This window comes from Protopterus annectens, chromosome 8.part0 (assembly GCF_019279795.1).
Source record: "Protopterus annectens isolate FY-2018-M chromosome 8.part0, PAN1.0, whole genome shotgun sequence".
Lineage (NCBI taxonomy): Eukaryota > Metazoa > Chordata > Ceratodontiformes > Protopteridae > Protopterus > Protopterus annectens.
In genome coordinates, this window is record NC_056741.1 from 161,371,230 (window position 1) to 161,388,433 (window position 17,204).

At 36.8% G+C, this 17,204-nt stretch overlaps 1 protein-coding gene across 1 annotated transcript in view; it reads right to left on the reverse strand.

The window, feature by feature from the left end:
• FOXJ2 (forkhead box J2) overlaps positions 1-17,204 on the reverse strand; it is a 1,179,137-nt gene that overhangs the window by 1,011,065 nt on the left and 150,868 nt on the right. The window contains exon 2 of the mRNA XM_044079672.1: positions 16,020-16,136. The gene's annotated coding sequence lies outside the window, so the exon portion shown is untranslated. The remainder of the gene's footprint in view (positions 1-16,019; positions 16,137-17,204) is intronic.

The window sequence follows — 17,204 nt, forward strand, 5'->3', positions numbered from 1 at the left end:
TGTCTTTCGGCTTTTCCCGGTTAGGGGTTGCCACAGCGGAACTCCGGTCCGCTAATGATTGAGTTTTACGTGCTGGCTTGCCGGGCCTAACGCACAACCTTCAATGAAGGAACGGCCATTCACACATATCGACACACAGAAGACGCTCTAACTGAGAATCGAAGGGCAACATCTAACTGTGAGGCGACAACGCTACCGCAGCACCACCACCGCAGTCCAAAAACATGAGAGTAATGAGTAAAAAAAATAGTCACAATACCTTAAGGAGAAAGTATCAATTACATGCGAATTTTCTGTCCAGCTTTTCAGTGCTTTTGCCAAGGCTATGATTCTTTGATTCCTTAATGTACCAGTTTCTGTATAATACAGTTAAGTCTCCATAAATTATCAAACTACCTTTCATATTGTCGTATTTTCTAAAATGATATTTAATGAGATGTAGCTTTTTTAACCCACATCCCTGTAAAACAGTACAGATTAACAACAGTGCATATTTTATTGTTATACTCTATGACTACCATATTAAATAAACATGCAGGGTCTTCCGTTTTAAAAAATATTTTTGGCATAACTATATTTTTCTCCCATAGAATTAAGTTTTCTCTTCTTTTGCTCTTAAAGGAAGCTTGAGATAATATGTCATAATTAGAAAATATAGATTTATCTCGTCTTCTGTTTGAATGTGAGTTTCCTAATGAAGCACTGCATGTGCCTTATTAATTGACAAATATTTAATTAAGTTTCCCTTTAATCTGATTATTTAGATCATTAAAAGTCTATATTATATATTATTTGGACATTTTAATGTACCTAAAGTATTTTTATAAAACTGTAATAAAATTATTTTAAATAACTGAAAGTCTCCTAATATATCTAATGAATAGTCTGTAAATAATAGTAAAATGATAGGAAACAAGCAACCCCTGGGATTCATTAATGCCTACTCTAAGAGTACACTGTTCTGAGTGAACAGACAACATAAGCATAACTCACGCCTTCTTTCTCCTAATTTTAGCTTTCCTACTGATTTTCTTTGGGCCTTAAATATTGGGAGATTCATAAAGATTACCACAAAGTATAGACTATATGCACACTTAGTGTAATATTGCTGAGTTACTAGAAAGCATAAAAAATGAGGTAGGGATGATCTTGAATACAGACTGTGTACACAGTGTAGGTGTTAATGAATCTGGCCCATTTATCTTTTTAAATCCTTCAATGGTATGCATAGCAACCTTTTTTATAAAATGTCACAAAATTCTCAAGTTAATTTCAAAACCAATAAAAACACAGTCTGACTATGGAAACTATTTTGATTCCTAGTTTAATCAGAAAAACCTGATTAAACCATCCTTTAGTCTCACCCCAATAAAGATGCACCAAAAGAAAGTATGAAACGTATCTATTGTGAAGGCTATGTAATTAATTTCTTTAATACGAAGTACATTTTAAATGATAATTTAATCCAGATTTATATTATCTATTCTTAATACTCCAAGAGTTTAGTTACTACACAAACACTAACAGCACATTAAATATATAATGTATTTTTGTTTACTATTAAATAGTACTATTGTTAAACACCTTTATTGAATTATTACTTGTGACATAGGCAAATTTACTTTTACATAAAAGTAATCAAACTGTATTAACAAGTTCACATTTGCAAATAAAATACTTCACTTATATTGTTATATATCATATAACCTAAGCAAAATTACATGAATTATTCAATTCCTGCCTTTTTAAACAAGAAATAGCCTTATTAAACCATCACTTACGACTTAGGCAATCATACATTTATATAAATGAAAACAAACAACACTGACACAATCCTAGTCAGAAGCATTTTACATCACAAACCATACTGACACACTCATGGTTGCAAACATTATACATCACCTATAATCTATCCAATCATTTTCAGTCAAACATTATATAGCTCATTTAATTCCTGTCTTCTTTTAAACCTCATTCCTCCCCTGTATGTATTATTCCCACAATTTCCATTTTTCCTATGTAGTTTTGTCCACCTTTTCTAAAGATGTCGGTTCCAGTTGTTTCATCTCTGTTACTATATTCACCCCTTCTAGTATAGTTGGTTTCGATTTTGATTTCCATTTTCTAGTAATTGCTTTTTTGACAGCCACCATAATTAGAGACAGCAAGACCTTACCATGTCTAGGCAATTCTGATTCTGTATCATAGCTCAGAAAAATCATCTCCCTCATCACAAAAATCTGCCCACCCAGCATTTCTGACAGTGCATTCTGCAGGGAATCCTTAAAGTCCACCAACACACCGCACTCCCAGAAAATATGTTCCTAATTAATTTCTTCCCTGATGCACTTCCAACATTTGCTGTCTACCTGAGGAACAATTCTCTGGAGTCTACTTGGGGTATAAAAATATCTATGTAAACATTTCTAAGCAAAAATCCTAAATCTTTTTGATTTTGTTGCATATTTGGGAGACATACATATATCCTCCCATTGTTTCTTTGTGAATTGCTTATCCAATCTCTCTTCCCAGTCCTTTCTAACCTCCTCTGATCGATTCTTATAGTTATCATGCAATATTTTATATGTTCTACTAATTATTCCTTTTGTAATGGCAGCTTCTGTTCTAGATTCTACTAAAAATCTACCAGTGCTGGTCTTTCATTTAGGACCCCCTTATTTCTTTCTTTGCCTGAACTCTGATATCAATCCTTGATAGTGAAGGCAATCTCTAATCTGCAGTCCAACTAAATTCTTGGTGTCTTCCCATTCTATCATCTTTCCCTCACTAGTTATTTGCTCAAAATACCTTGGTTCCTTTGCCAGTTTTCTCCAATAAATTCCAGCCCCCTATTGTCTATATCCCTAATTGCATCCCTGTTGGCAGAATCTCCTTTCTCCATTCCTGTGTTGGATTAGTTCTTAGGAGACTTTCCGCTACTTTATGGATATAGTATTCTGCATTATTATTGTCATTCTCCTTAACGACCTGCATCCAAAATCCCAGTCTCTCCTTGTTTCTTGAGCTTCTCCCCTCTTTCATTATCTCTTTCCAGTTTGAATTATGGTTTTCTGCTTGCCTGAATTATAGTTTTCTGCTTGTGATATATATAGGAGCCTCAACTATGTAGCTCTGAAATACCCCTTAAAATCGGATAATCCCAATCCGCCCTGTTCTACTGGAAGAATCAACTTATCCCACTTGACTCTTGCTGTCTTCTCCTCCCAGATAAAGTCCATCAGTTGTTTATTAATTGCTATCCACAACTTTTCTCTTGCTGATAAAAATATGCCTGACCTGTGTATAAGACTAATGGGACTAAAAACATTTTTAACTGCTAGTATCCTACTATCCATATTCATATAGCAAAGCTTCCAATTTCTAAGTTTTTATATTATCTTTTATTTAGTTTCTTCCCACATATCCGTAACTGCTACAGAAGAATCATTTTTAATCCATACTCCTAAATACTTCATTTTATCATGTCCCCATAAATATGAATATTACTGAACCAATTCATATGTAGGTATATAAGTTACTGCTATTGCCTTTGTTTTAGCTTAATTCATTTTGTATCCAAAAACATTTGAAACTGTCTCAAATTGGTCCACAACACTGTAATGTCTCCTTCAGGTTTTATCAGGTATAAAATAAAATCATCTGCAAATAGAGACAGCTATTCTTGACTACCATATCAATTATATCCATAAATTTCTGTGTCCCTTATTTTCTTTGCCAATGGTTCTAAAGATAATGAAAATAAAGTGAAAAGAGAACATCCCTGCCTGGTTCTACTGCTCAAGCAGAAATTATCAGAGAGGACCCCACCCACTTTAATTTTCACCTCCAATCCCTCATTTATTTCTCTCATCAACCTTATTTTTTCAGGAAACGCAAAGGCTTCCATTGCCCTGCTCATAAAGTCCCTAGCTTACTCTGTCAATTGCTTTCTTGCATCAAGACCCACCAACAACAGTGGCATTTTCATACATTCTGCTTCCCTTTGGATCATACATTTTCTGTTAGTTTTGTCAAATGTCCCCCCTCCACAAAACCACAATGATCCAAATTTATCAGATTTTTATTTATTTTGCCCTTCATTTAGCCATTATAGACATGAGCACTTTATAATCCTGGTTTAGGGTTTAAATGGGCCTGTATGAAGCTGGATCTGATGGCTCTTTACCCTCTTTAGCTAGTACAGCTACCACTGCTTTCTTCCAGGATATTGCTACTTCTACTCCTCTTAAAATACTGTTAAACAAAGCCTTCCAAATCTTTATCAGTTTTTCCATCATACCTTCCAAACTTCTATAGGAATACCATCTATTCCTAAGGACTTTCCTGTAGATTTGTTTTATCTCATCTCCTCCTATCCTAACCATTAGTAATTGAACCTCATCTACCTCTAACCTTGGCATGTTTAATACTTCCATAAACATTTCCATTTGTACCTTTTCTTGATTTCTGTATTTCTCTGCTTTATACAGACTTCCATAGAATTTCCAAAATATTTCTTAATACCTCTACAGGATCTCTTGCTACCTTCCATTTTATAGCCTCCCTAAGCTTGGCAACAGGCCTTTCTACTTTCTGTTGCCTGAGTCATTGTGCTAAAAGTTTTTGTGCTCTAGTGTTATTATCAAAAAACAGTTGCTTAACAGCAGTTATTCTAAACTTGTGTATATTATCCAGGTAATCTCTTATTTTTTTCTTGGCATTCTGCAGTTGCTCCTCTTCTTGTTCTGTGAGATTCCTCCCATTCTGCAATACTTTAACATTTGTCAGGCCCTCTAAATAATTCTCATTACTTAACCATAGCTGCCTTTCTTTTATTGCCACCATATTTTTAAACTCTACATTAATTTTATCCCAATCCCTAGCTATATTTTCAGAAATAATTTCTATCCTCTCGAATAGCTCCCAAATAATCTCCACTACCATTCCATAAATCCCTCTCTTTTCAACAGATCGAGGTCTGCTATATATCAACTCGTTTCCATGGAGACATGAGAAACAGACAGCCAATTTCTCTTTATTAGATCGTTTCCATGGAGACATGAGGGCCAGATACAGAATTGCTGCTAAGCATACACTCATTTGCTAGAAAAAGCCTTAGGATACTCGATATTCTTTTTCATTTACTTGCTTTCTCTTAAAACGTATTACTAAATCAATCTACGTTCCCTAATCCAGTCATTCCACAATGCAAGAATGAGAAAAAGCACATTAATTTTTCTTTTTTCATGCTCTTTTAATCAGGCTTTTTTATACTGCAGTGCCTATATTAAAACTGAACAAGAAGAAAGACAGGGGAGAAAAAAAAGAAGAAAAAAGAACAGTGGCACCTATTTAAAATCCCCATTAAAAATAACTGAGAAAACTTTACTTTATAGCAAGCAAAGAAAACCATACACCACAAAAATAGTACTATTAAAAAAATGTTTTCTTTACTTACAGATAACTTTCTCCTCTCTTTTCTTCTCCCCAAAGCATTTTTCTGAATATTAATGAAATGAAATAGGGCATATATGTTATAGTCCCCCACAAGTCCAGAAAATTCTGAAAAAGCCCAATATTTCCAAATTTTCTTGTTATGTCATATTTCACAAATGTAATTACTGCATTATAATTTCACATTGTTACTGGTTTTACTACTGTTTATCTGCATTTCCCAAATCCTGTCTCTGCTTCATTTCCAACACGCTCTCGATTGTTCTAGTCAGTTCTAGTGGTCTCTTCCTTCTCTCCAACATTTTCCATTGAAACACTGGAAAAGATCTCACAGGTGCAGCTTCTCGGTGGTGTTCACTACCAGAAGAACAAGAAGCAGAATATCCTTCTGTGTCACAGCTCACTTTTTGTTGGACAAACTTTTGTATTTCCTCCTTAGCATGTACTTCATCAAAACATGATTTTGTCCCTCCAGGGAAGAACCTTGAAGACAGCTGGGTACAACACTTTGAATATCCCACCTGCATCTTGACATTCCCTGAATAGTGGAATGAATTTACTCCTATTCTGCATGATGTCTCCCACTTTTAGTATTTTGTCCTGCTACAGTTTTGTCAGAATCAGCTCCTTCTGCTGCAAGAATTGCATCTTTACTATTAAGGGTCTAGGTTGCTTTCTCTTAGCTAGGTTTGGAGCATACACATGATGTGCCCTTTCAACTAACAACTCCTGCTTTAGAATACCAGTCCAGTTGTTTATTTGTGCTTTCACAAAATGAATTCAGTCTGTTCCTTCCAGCTTATTTGGTATAGCTGAAAATTTCAGGTTTTCCCTACATGCTCTGTCCTCTATTTCTATTGTTTTTTGAAACATCTCTTCTTGAGAAGTCTCATGTTCCGCCAGCCTTTTCTTCATTTCATCTTCTAATTTTTTGCAGCTTTATCACCTCATCTGAATGTCTGTTTAAAGCTTCTTTTGCTCTTTGTGTTGATGTACTCCATCAGTGTTTGGTTTATTTTAACCAGGTCTGTGTGCAGTTGCTTATATCTTCCTGTAGGTTACTGAAAGTCATGTCTGGTAGTTTCACTATGTTTTGATGAACAGCTGCAGAACTTTCTACAGTCAGTGTTTCTTCCTCACTTTTTGTAGCTGATTTTTTTCTAGGTGCTCTATATTTCTTTTTTTCTAGCATCCAGGCAGTACACTTACTATCCAGTTACTGAAATTCACCCATAAACACAAAAGACTACTGGCCTTCTCTGTTCAGTTTCTGTTTTCACAATGGGAGAGCTAGAGTCAAGCTGTTACTCAATGTGCAGCCATCTTGGAAGAATCTATTATTAAATATTATTGAGACGAACTAAAATGAAACAGATGCCATATAATTTACTTTTAAATTTTATTTTTGAGTTGTAGTAAACTGTACATTTCATTACATTAATGTATCAGCATAATAAACCATAAGCAAACAGAATGAATATCTACTCAATTAACTTATTAACTAGCTGATTAATAAAATTAATGTATTGCAATATTAAAATGTTCTATTAAATCAAGATTTTTATAAATAAAAAAAAACTGAATATAGTCTTCCACTCAAAATATTGTTTATATGTTCATAATAGATTCCTTTGGAATGGTACAAAAACAACAAGAACTCTTACAACAGTTAAAGAAATGTTTAGCTCTGAGATTCCTTTCCATATTGTGATATCCATTATGGAACAGTACAGAAGTCACAAGCTCAATAGGCCTTAGCAACAGATTATTATCAGAGGTAGAGAAGAGATATTCCTTAACAGAGAAAGAAACAATAGCTCAAGAATTGGCCTGTGAACATTTCTATATGTGTATGTTTTGCAAGGAGTTTATATGAATTAATCACCATAAACCACAACAGACAATATTTAATAAACTAAAGCCTAAAGAATTCCTATTATTATTTCTCCAAATGTTTAGCACTTCTAATACTATGACAGGAATGAACTCCAATTCCTAGACAGGTATAATCAAAGTTCTTGCAATAGGTATTACTTCAGTTCTTCCATGTTGCCAAGAGTGCTCTTCTTAGCACCCACAATGAACCTAGAATTTTTTCTTTCTGTAGTCCGTACAAAGTTGCCTACATCAGCTATATATTTAAGTGTGCTTGAAAATTATTTTTATTATTCCTGTTGCTCCTACTACTAGTGAAAATATTTGTGTCTCTTTATTCTATATCATTCTAGTTTCTGTTTGCATTTTCTGGTATTTTATAACTTTATATCTCACACTTTGAAGGACATTGTAATCACTAGGTGTAGTTATTTTAATGATTAATGCTATTTTTTTTTCTTTTTTCTTCAACTACAGTATCTGGTTTTCTTGTTTCAACTTTCATGACTGCAAGTGTTGGATCATTCCATGTGTTCATTACTTTCCCATTTTCATTAATTGTTTGTGGTACACATTGCCAATGCCTCTCAGCTACCTGTACTAAGTAGTGTTTGCACAATCTCCAAGGAAACAGCCTTGCTTCATTTTTGTGGCTTTCAGTGTAGAGATCCCCAGCTATGAGTATATCACAACCAGCTACAAGATGTTCAATAGTTTGTAGTTCTGTACTACAGAACCTAAATTTGTATATATCTCCCAATTTTTATGTAGACAAGTATGTATACACAGTCCACTATTCTGAGCTGCAATTATTAGCTTTTTTTTTTTAATTCATCTCACCTTAACCATCCATGTATCATATCTTGGTCAACTTATGGTTTTCTCCAGCAGTTCTGAATACTTGCCACCATAAAGCCTTCCAGTCTTTTTTCATTTTTTTTCTAGTCATTTATATGCTGTCTTTTCCTTTTTGGCACTTTCTGTAGTTACCTGCTTTTTTTCACTTTTGGTTTTACTTCCATACTCACGCCTTCCAGAAATGCTTTTGCCAGTCTGACCAAAGATGTCATGTTAGACTTGTTTTCATCATGGTGTGGAACTTCCACTATGGTTGGATCTGATGATGTCAGCAAATATGGCAGTAATCCTACTATTATAGACCTATAGATGTAGCCAGTTTAAAAAAGCACGTACTTCTTTAAGACTAAGGAATATATAATCTTGACATACACTGTTATTTTATATATTAACATAAAACATTTTCTCTTGTTTTCCTGTCCAGTTGATCAAGAAACAAGAAAATCAAACTAATTTTAACTTCATCCAGTTACCAGTGTGCTCCCCACTCACCCTATACACTGAATATGCAAGTGCTCTCCCCTTCCCATAGCTGAATTTTAAAGTTCTTTCAATGTATGGCTTCCCCAGTAAGCAAACTAAACCAGAATATTCACACCTCCAATTTCACTATAACCCCCAACAAAAAAACACCCTCTCACTCAAATCTGTTCCCACTGCATACATCAAATCTTTACTTAACAAACTAAAGCCATGCTCTCCCATGCCAGATAATCTACCTCCCCTCTTAGTAAAGCTTGCCAGTAGCTCTATAGTCAACCATATTTCCATCCTGATCAATAGGTCTATTCAAGAATCTACCGTCCCCATTATCTGGAAACAATTCTACACTATATCAATCTGCAATGCAGGACACTCCACTGATCTCTTTAACTACAAGCCCATAGCCATTCTGTCCCCCTCTCTAAGTTACTTGGAAAATGTATACATATGCAGCTCCTAGACTATCTTCTTCAGGAAAATCTAGTCACTCCTACTCAGCACAGCTTCCAGCCTAACCACAGCATGACTACTGCTCTAATTTCTTTACTCAAACTATCTCTCAAGCCAGTGAAAATAATAAACTAGCTTCCTGTCTATTCTTCGACCTTTCCAAAGCCTTTGACACTGTCTCTCACCCCAAATGGTCTGATCTTGGTCTCTCTAATACAGCTCTTAATTGTTTCTCAAGCTACCTTACCAACAGACAGCAATTGGTCAGATGGTTCTCCTCCTTCTCACCCTTCTTTCATATCAATACTGGAGTACCTCAAGGCTCTATTCTTGGGCCACTGTTATTTAACATCTTCACTAACTGTCTTCACACTTCTTGCTCTCACAGCTCTCTCATACAACATACAGATACTTCAGATAATCTCTTTCACCTCCACATTTTAACCCAAAGCTCTTTCAACTCTGTTGAAAGCTGGTTAACTGACAAGTAATTCATTCTCACCTCTCCCCAAAAAACACAAACTTGTCTTATTCCACCCAAAACCTCTTTTACAGCATAAGTCATTTACTATCATGTCGCTCGACAACACTGTCATTAACACTGAAACACATATCAAGCTCCTGGGTGCTATCATTGACTATAAACTTAGATTTGACCTACACGTCCAAAATTGCATAAAAAGTCTTACCAAAAACTGGGATTGCTCTATAGAAACATAAAATTCCTTACCAAACACACTAGATTCTCCCTTGCCTATGCCTACCTTCTTTCCTGTCTACTTTATGCCTCTCTGATCTTAATTAACTTACAATTCTCTGTAAAGTCTAAGCTTGAACTTACATATAACAAGGTCAAAAAATGTTTAAAATAGATTCTACATAACTCATGGATCTGCTCCTACTTAATTCCTACCCAACTCTCTTACTGGTATCTCCGCATTACTCTTAGTCTTTTAACCACTCACCCATCCATTCCCACATCTCCACTAGTACTGTAAACATATCACAATTTTTTTTTTGCATTTTCTTACTTTATTTTTAGTTACTACTGTCCTTGCTAACCTGGTCAACTTTGCACTATATTCTAAGGTTAATAAGCGACCATAGCTACTATCATTGTTTTCTACTATCATTTACCGCACAGCCTGCTGATTTATTTGCTGTCATATTGTATTTGTGATTATACTGTATGTACAGTTAATGCTGAATTAGAGTTTGGCTTTTTTGTGAAGCTTTTGTACAAACTGCTATTCTTGGCCTTGTTAATTGTTTCTATATGTTTTCTCCCCGGGCCTGCTGAAAATGGGCTCATGCTCAGTCAGACATACCCGGTTAACAAATGTCAAGATAAATAAAATAGATGTCAAGGCAGTTATGGATATTAGTTTTAATCTTCAGCAATATTCCTTATTCATTTGCTCATGTTGTATTGCTGAACTTTCATCTATTTTGAGATATTTATATACTCCCTCATGTTCAGGTTATTTTATATTCCATTCTTCTCTCAAGTTGACATTCTCTAGATGCTCAAAGTTTTCTTGCCATGACTGATGCTTTTCCACATTTATCAAACCAAATGTCATCCGTTTATGGTCTGAGAGAATTGTAACCATTTATATTTGTGGTTTCGGTTGCTTCCCTGATGAGCTGTACATCTTGAGATCATCCACAAAAAGTTAGTGATATGTCATTTAGTGAGGCTGTATCGTGATAGACAAACTTTTATCAGAGAAAAGGTCTATTAAGTGAACATATCAGTGGGTAAAGGGTAAAGGGCAAGACAAAACAGGGGTGGTGACAAGGAATCACTTTACAGTATCCTTGTTTGGATTTTTGTGCTTGGAATAGTAATTTCCCCTTTATGATAATTCAGTTGTGAAGTAGTTTGCCATTACTTTATAACAGCTACTACATAATTTATCAACATGTGGTATCTTCTAAACAGCTGTCAGAATTCCATAATCCATGAGTGTGCAATGCTGTCAGCTGTTGTTTTTTTGTAATCTGCCCACGCTGTTCTTAGGTTCTACCTCTTTTTACAGCTGTTTCTTATTGCTTTACTTAGAAACAGATGACCGTTTGTTACATATAATTCTCTTCCACTACTTTTCTGTTCTAATGCCATCATTGCATTTTATGTAAACATCTGTAAACTCTATCTGCATCAGTTCTGTTATATACTGTATATGCTGTTAGGAGGCAAGTTACTGGTCTATAGATCTAGTCTAACTTGCACATGAACCTCCCAACAGGACATAGAGCATACCTCTCAACCTGAAAACATCAAAAATCTGGACAAGGCCCATGAAAAATAGGTCCAAATCTGTACGCTAATTAACATAAAATGTGCATACATAATTACGCAAGCCCGCCCACTCCAGTGGAATTGTGCAATACCGCCTTTCAAACACAAACTGAAGAACAGACAACCAAAATATGGCACCAGTCCCCCTGCAGCCTGCAGCCATTCCAATGTTCCATAACATGGCTATTTCGCCCCATTTACCATAAACACTGATGTGTGCATACTGCTTACTGCTTTACTTCTACAATGATTATTTGGATTTTATTTTTATATTTTAGAGCACAATGCAAAAACACTAATACACATAATTTAAACAAAGCAATACTGTCTAACAATGAAAATAGACAGCATTAAAACTTCTCTGCCCTTGAAACTCACATTCATTGAAACAGCATTGAAACCCACATCACATCCAAAGAAAATGCATCTCGCCAGTGGTGGATAAAGATTACATTTGGGCTGTTTTCAAATCATCAGCCCCTTGTAGTGCTTGCACACAAAACAAGAAACATACATGCGTTCTTTGATACACTTTCCTGACTTTATTAAATTATATCCTTGTATAATACAGCACACTTGTTAGACTTAGAACACATTTTAAATTTATTGTTTGAACATTTTTCCAGTAGGCAATGAAACAAAATGCATGAACCAATAATGACAAAACTGCCCAATTCAGAACATTTCCATCATAAAAGTCTACTTCCACACAGACACACACACACACACACACACACACACACACTAATATATATAAATATAATGACAGTAGTGTAAGCCATATGCATCTTGCACAGCTTCTCGCACTTATGTTTAATATCAGTTTTTTTTGTAAATGTATAGTTAAACAGCAGAAGGGATCGCTGGGGAAATAATTGATGGTCACATCTGTACAGTGGGGAATTAAAATCTTCTTCTTCTTCTTTCGGCTTTTTCCCGGTTAGGGGTCGCCACAGCGGATCACCTTGTCCGCACATTGAATGGCAGTGGAGTTTTACGGTGTCGAGTTGCCAGCCCGGCGCCCAACCTTCCACAGAAGGCACACTCACACGCACACCTAGGGCCAATTTAGAGTGTCCAATCCACCTGCAGCATGTCTTTGGGATGTGGGAGGAAACCGGAGCACCCGGAGGAAACCCACGCGACCACAGGGAGGACATGCAGACTCCGCACAGAAGGCACCCCAGCCGAGGATCGAACCGGAGAACCTCTTGCTGTGAGGCAGCAATGCTAACCACTGCACCACCGTGGCCGCCCACAGTGGGGAATTAAAATAAATTACTTTATTCAATTGTTGCTATTTTTCTTTTATTAAATTCTGATTTCCGGGGGTATATTCAGTCAATAACGTTGTCTTTAGTTGGAAAGGAGGATTGTCTGTGGATACAAGTGACTGACACTGTTGTTATTTGTTTAAAATAAGCAGTTATTATTCTGGCTTTGCTGAAGTAGTGTGCATATTTTTTTTCACTTTCTGTATCAGTCAGGCATCAGCATTGCACTCAAAAGTAGCTGTCTGTGGTTGTCTGGGCAAAATGTGTGTGTTAGCAACACATCATTGGCACTGAGTAGTGTTGCCATGTAACACCACTTGGTTTTCCTGTTGAGTTTTTGGCTGTTCATTCCTTCAATGTGCAGTCCTTTTCTATATGTAGATTTTATCCAAGTGCTTTGGTTTCTTCTCCGGGACAATCAGCAATATAACTTAGGCCTTTGGCCATTTGTTCTTTAACTTTTCATCCCAATCTAACACCAGAATGGTACACAGAGGATAACTGTTTTTTTTTTGGAAGGATAGGCAGGCAGCACTATTCCCAGAAATACTGAATATGTTTCCCTAGTCATTATTTTTTGTTCAGGCCATCATATTAAGTCAAATGTTAGTTAAAATAAATCTAAGATGCATATCAGTGCATCTACAACTTTATGACTTCTGGGTCCTAGCAGACCCCCATCTTAATTCAGTTACTTCCCCCAGATGTAAATTACAGTGGAGCTTTGGCCAGAGTGTTAAAAGCATGGGGAGGGGGTAAAAGTAAGATGAAATATGAAAAAAAAAAACAAAAAGTAGTAATCTGTCAGGATGGTGTGGGGCCGGGATTAGAGAAGAACAGAGGAGGACACTGGGATGCAGGGGCAACTAGTGGGTAATGTGGGGAACCCATGGAGTGTTGACTTTGGCTAGACATCTAAGGTGTATACAGTCATTAAAATGGTTATAATGAGTGTGCTTTAAATGAGGCAGTCTGTGGATGAAAGCGAATGACCACATCTGTTTGATCATATATAACTGTTACTGACCAGCTATAATACAACCCCACTGCATTTGGCTCCACCCATTTAGTTGCTTCCTGCAGCTTTGCTTGCTTTGAAGTCACCAGCCATCGCTGATAGTGGCAACAATTCATACATTTGTGCAGTACAGAATATAAAGCCTTTGGAACAGAGTATAGTGTGCAGTGATGAAAGATAACAAATCACAAAGCAACAAGTGGATGCAAGTGGTACATTTGAAAATCGATTAGTATGTTGATTTACTTACTGAACTAGGCTGCATATCATAGCAATATATTATAGAAATTAACTAAGATGTGCCAGCTTTTATTCCCGCACAAAAGAAACTGACAGTGTCACAAAGCATTATTAAAGACTTGCAATGTAAGGAAGAAACAGGGCTGATGGCCTAAGAAACTGGATCCACACTAAGTTGCAAGTAGAACACAGTGAAACCTGGTAAGAGTAGGACATACACCAACCCAGAGGGCTTAAATAAAGCTATTCCAAGGGAGAAATATGCCCTGATTGCAGTAAGAATTGGTCTCCATCATACCACTGTGACAAACAGATATATATTCCTACTCAATGCAACCAATTTATATGCGTCAGATAGGGACTATGGTCTCATGATCACCACCACCAACACCAGTAAATACACAATGAATGTTTAGCCCTAGGAGCATATGATAAATGCTCACTGCTGCCTTGGGTAATAATTAACACTTGCCACACCCAAACAAGTTTAACAGTGTACAGCTACTGATCAGGATTATAAAAATGGCTCCACAGAACTTCATCCACCTCACCAATGAGCCCAGTGCCTTCCAGTTTATTCTTACAAAAAATAATTGAAATAAAGCATGTCCAATGAGTGGTTAATGTTTGTCAAGTATGTCCCTTCTCTATCTTTACAGTAATACTTATTCCAAAAGCAAAAATACAACTATCTACCTTTTATAGAATAGTCATGAATGAAACTTAGAAGTTCCTCTTATTTACATGGCATGCTAGTCCCTGTTGTGCCGGTCTTCTTATATATGTTTCATATATCTGCTTGACCATTACACTCTCCCTCCATCCAAGCAAATATTAGCCCCCTATCTCCCAGCATTTTAGTCATACAAAAAGCAAATAGTGTAACTAGAGCAGCAGCTAACATGTTCTTAACAGGAAACAAGGTAAGTCTGGATATAAAAGAAAATTTCAAATGTCTTAGAAAATGGAATGATGCTTGGCCTTAGTAGAAAATGCAGTCAAATGCTGACTCCAAACACTCCTATATTTATAGATTCATAAGTTAGTAGTAGGCTAGGTGCCCCTACAAGCTATTTTAAGCTTTGTCGATTTTCCTTTTATTTCAAATATGAGAATCAAACTCTATATCTTATGTCTGTGAGGTAAACACCTTAACTGTAATGGCATCCTCCAGCCCCCCCAAAAAGGTTTATGTACAGAATAGCTTCTGCTGACCAACGAACAACCCACATGAATGACTTCAATACATCCATAAAGCCAATACCTCCTGGACTGTAACCCAATGAGCCTCCATTTCCCCCAAAACCCCTGCAACACGACTTACGTTGTCAATAGCCACAGTGTTCCAGTCTTCCCACTATCACTTACCCCAACCCTTCAAGTATACAAACCACTATCCAAGATATAGTAAGGTGACATAACATTGTCAACAGTGCAACTATACTAATCATAGCCAACTCCACCCTTGTCCCTAAATATCTCCCATAAAGGTTTTTTTTTTTTTTGGTAAATCAAAAAAACATGGGCTGCATCCACTAGCAACAAAACAAAAACCCACACCACAATGTCTTGCTTAAACCTTCCCACTCTTGCAGTAATGGAAACTTTTTCCTCACACACACACACACACACACACACACACACACACACACACACACACACACACACACACACACACACCTTGACATGCTCTGTCTAATCCCTCACCTAGGCTTAAAAGGGGGTCCAAATCATGTACATCCTTCTGACTGCCAATCTGCTGATGCCAAATCCAATAAAGGACAGTGCTAAACTCTCAAAGTAGCAGCAACCACTCAGCATCCTATCTGTCTAGCCTTTACAACAGAAAACTGAAACCCAACTACCATGCCCACAAAATCCGACCCAATGTCACATTGTCACAAATCCACCCCCCTATGGATACACCCAAACTCCCCATGAACAATCACCAAACCTGCTCTACCCTGCCCCTGACATACCTCAGCCTCAATTGCCTCCACACTACTCTCAGACTGCACCAACTCTGACAGGCCTTAATGAGCACCTAATAAAGTCAGCTTACCTGCAACCTCATTGCACACTACTCCAGTGACCAGCACATCCGGCCCAGCAGAATCCATCATCTTCCAAATCCCCTTCCTGCAGGCCACCAACTGATGCCCACTCTGCACTCACCAATCTGCAAAAGAAAAGAAAGCTGTAAATTTTCTGCACACACACACACACACACACACACACACACACACACACACACACACAAAAAAAAACTTCTTACTGACAACATTATATGCTGAGAAGGGCCTACCTTGTTCATCAACCACACCACAGTTACATTAACCCACCTCCCTAATCCTCAATAACCTGGCACCACCATATTCCCCAGCACATCTTTCCACAGCCAACTAAGAAACACAGAGCAGCAAACGATGGTCTTATGCCACAAGTAGCAATAAATAAATACATGCGTTTACATGAAACCTATTAACACGCAAAATGTAAAGTGAGCTACCAACTCAAGGTAGTTACTACTACACACTGCAGATGACAGATAATTAAAATATCAGATACTTGGGTCACCTCAGTCTTGGGAGCATTTCTGTTAGTAAGCCCTATAAGAATGTCACCACACAATAACTCTTACCCAAATTAAAAGATTAAGAAAACTACACCATCTGTTAGAGTCCGACCTTGTTACCTTCCCATGTCCTGGTTTGTTCTACCAGTGCTGTAACAGCAACAGGAACACCACAGTGAAACTTAGGATGCTTAAAACAAGGAGTAAAATACCTCCATAGCATACCCATACCTCTCAAGTGAACCTTATTTCAAGAAACTGTTCTCATTTGGGGTCATGAAAGTTCAAGTCCTTCACATATTCCATGTTAACATTCTAACTGATAACCATGATAAATATTTCAGTAAAAGGCATATGCTATAATTAATCACATTTTAACCACCTATGTTTTCTAGACAAGTTGTTAGTGAACCATCAAAAAATGTTCCACCTTTACCCATTTGCTCCACTGTCTTAAGTGGCAATGTTCTTCATCGTGGAGATGGAAGGAAAGACAATAATCACGGTAAAGAGAAATTAGCCCCCTCCAAAAAAAAAAAAAAAAAAAGATACAAACAAATGTAAATCTGTTGAACAACAGGAAGAAATACAATAATCCACCAAGTCCCAGACTGTCCCCCCAAACCTATCTACCTAACATATACCCCCATGGATAACTGTACGGATTCTGGC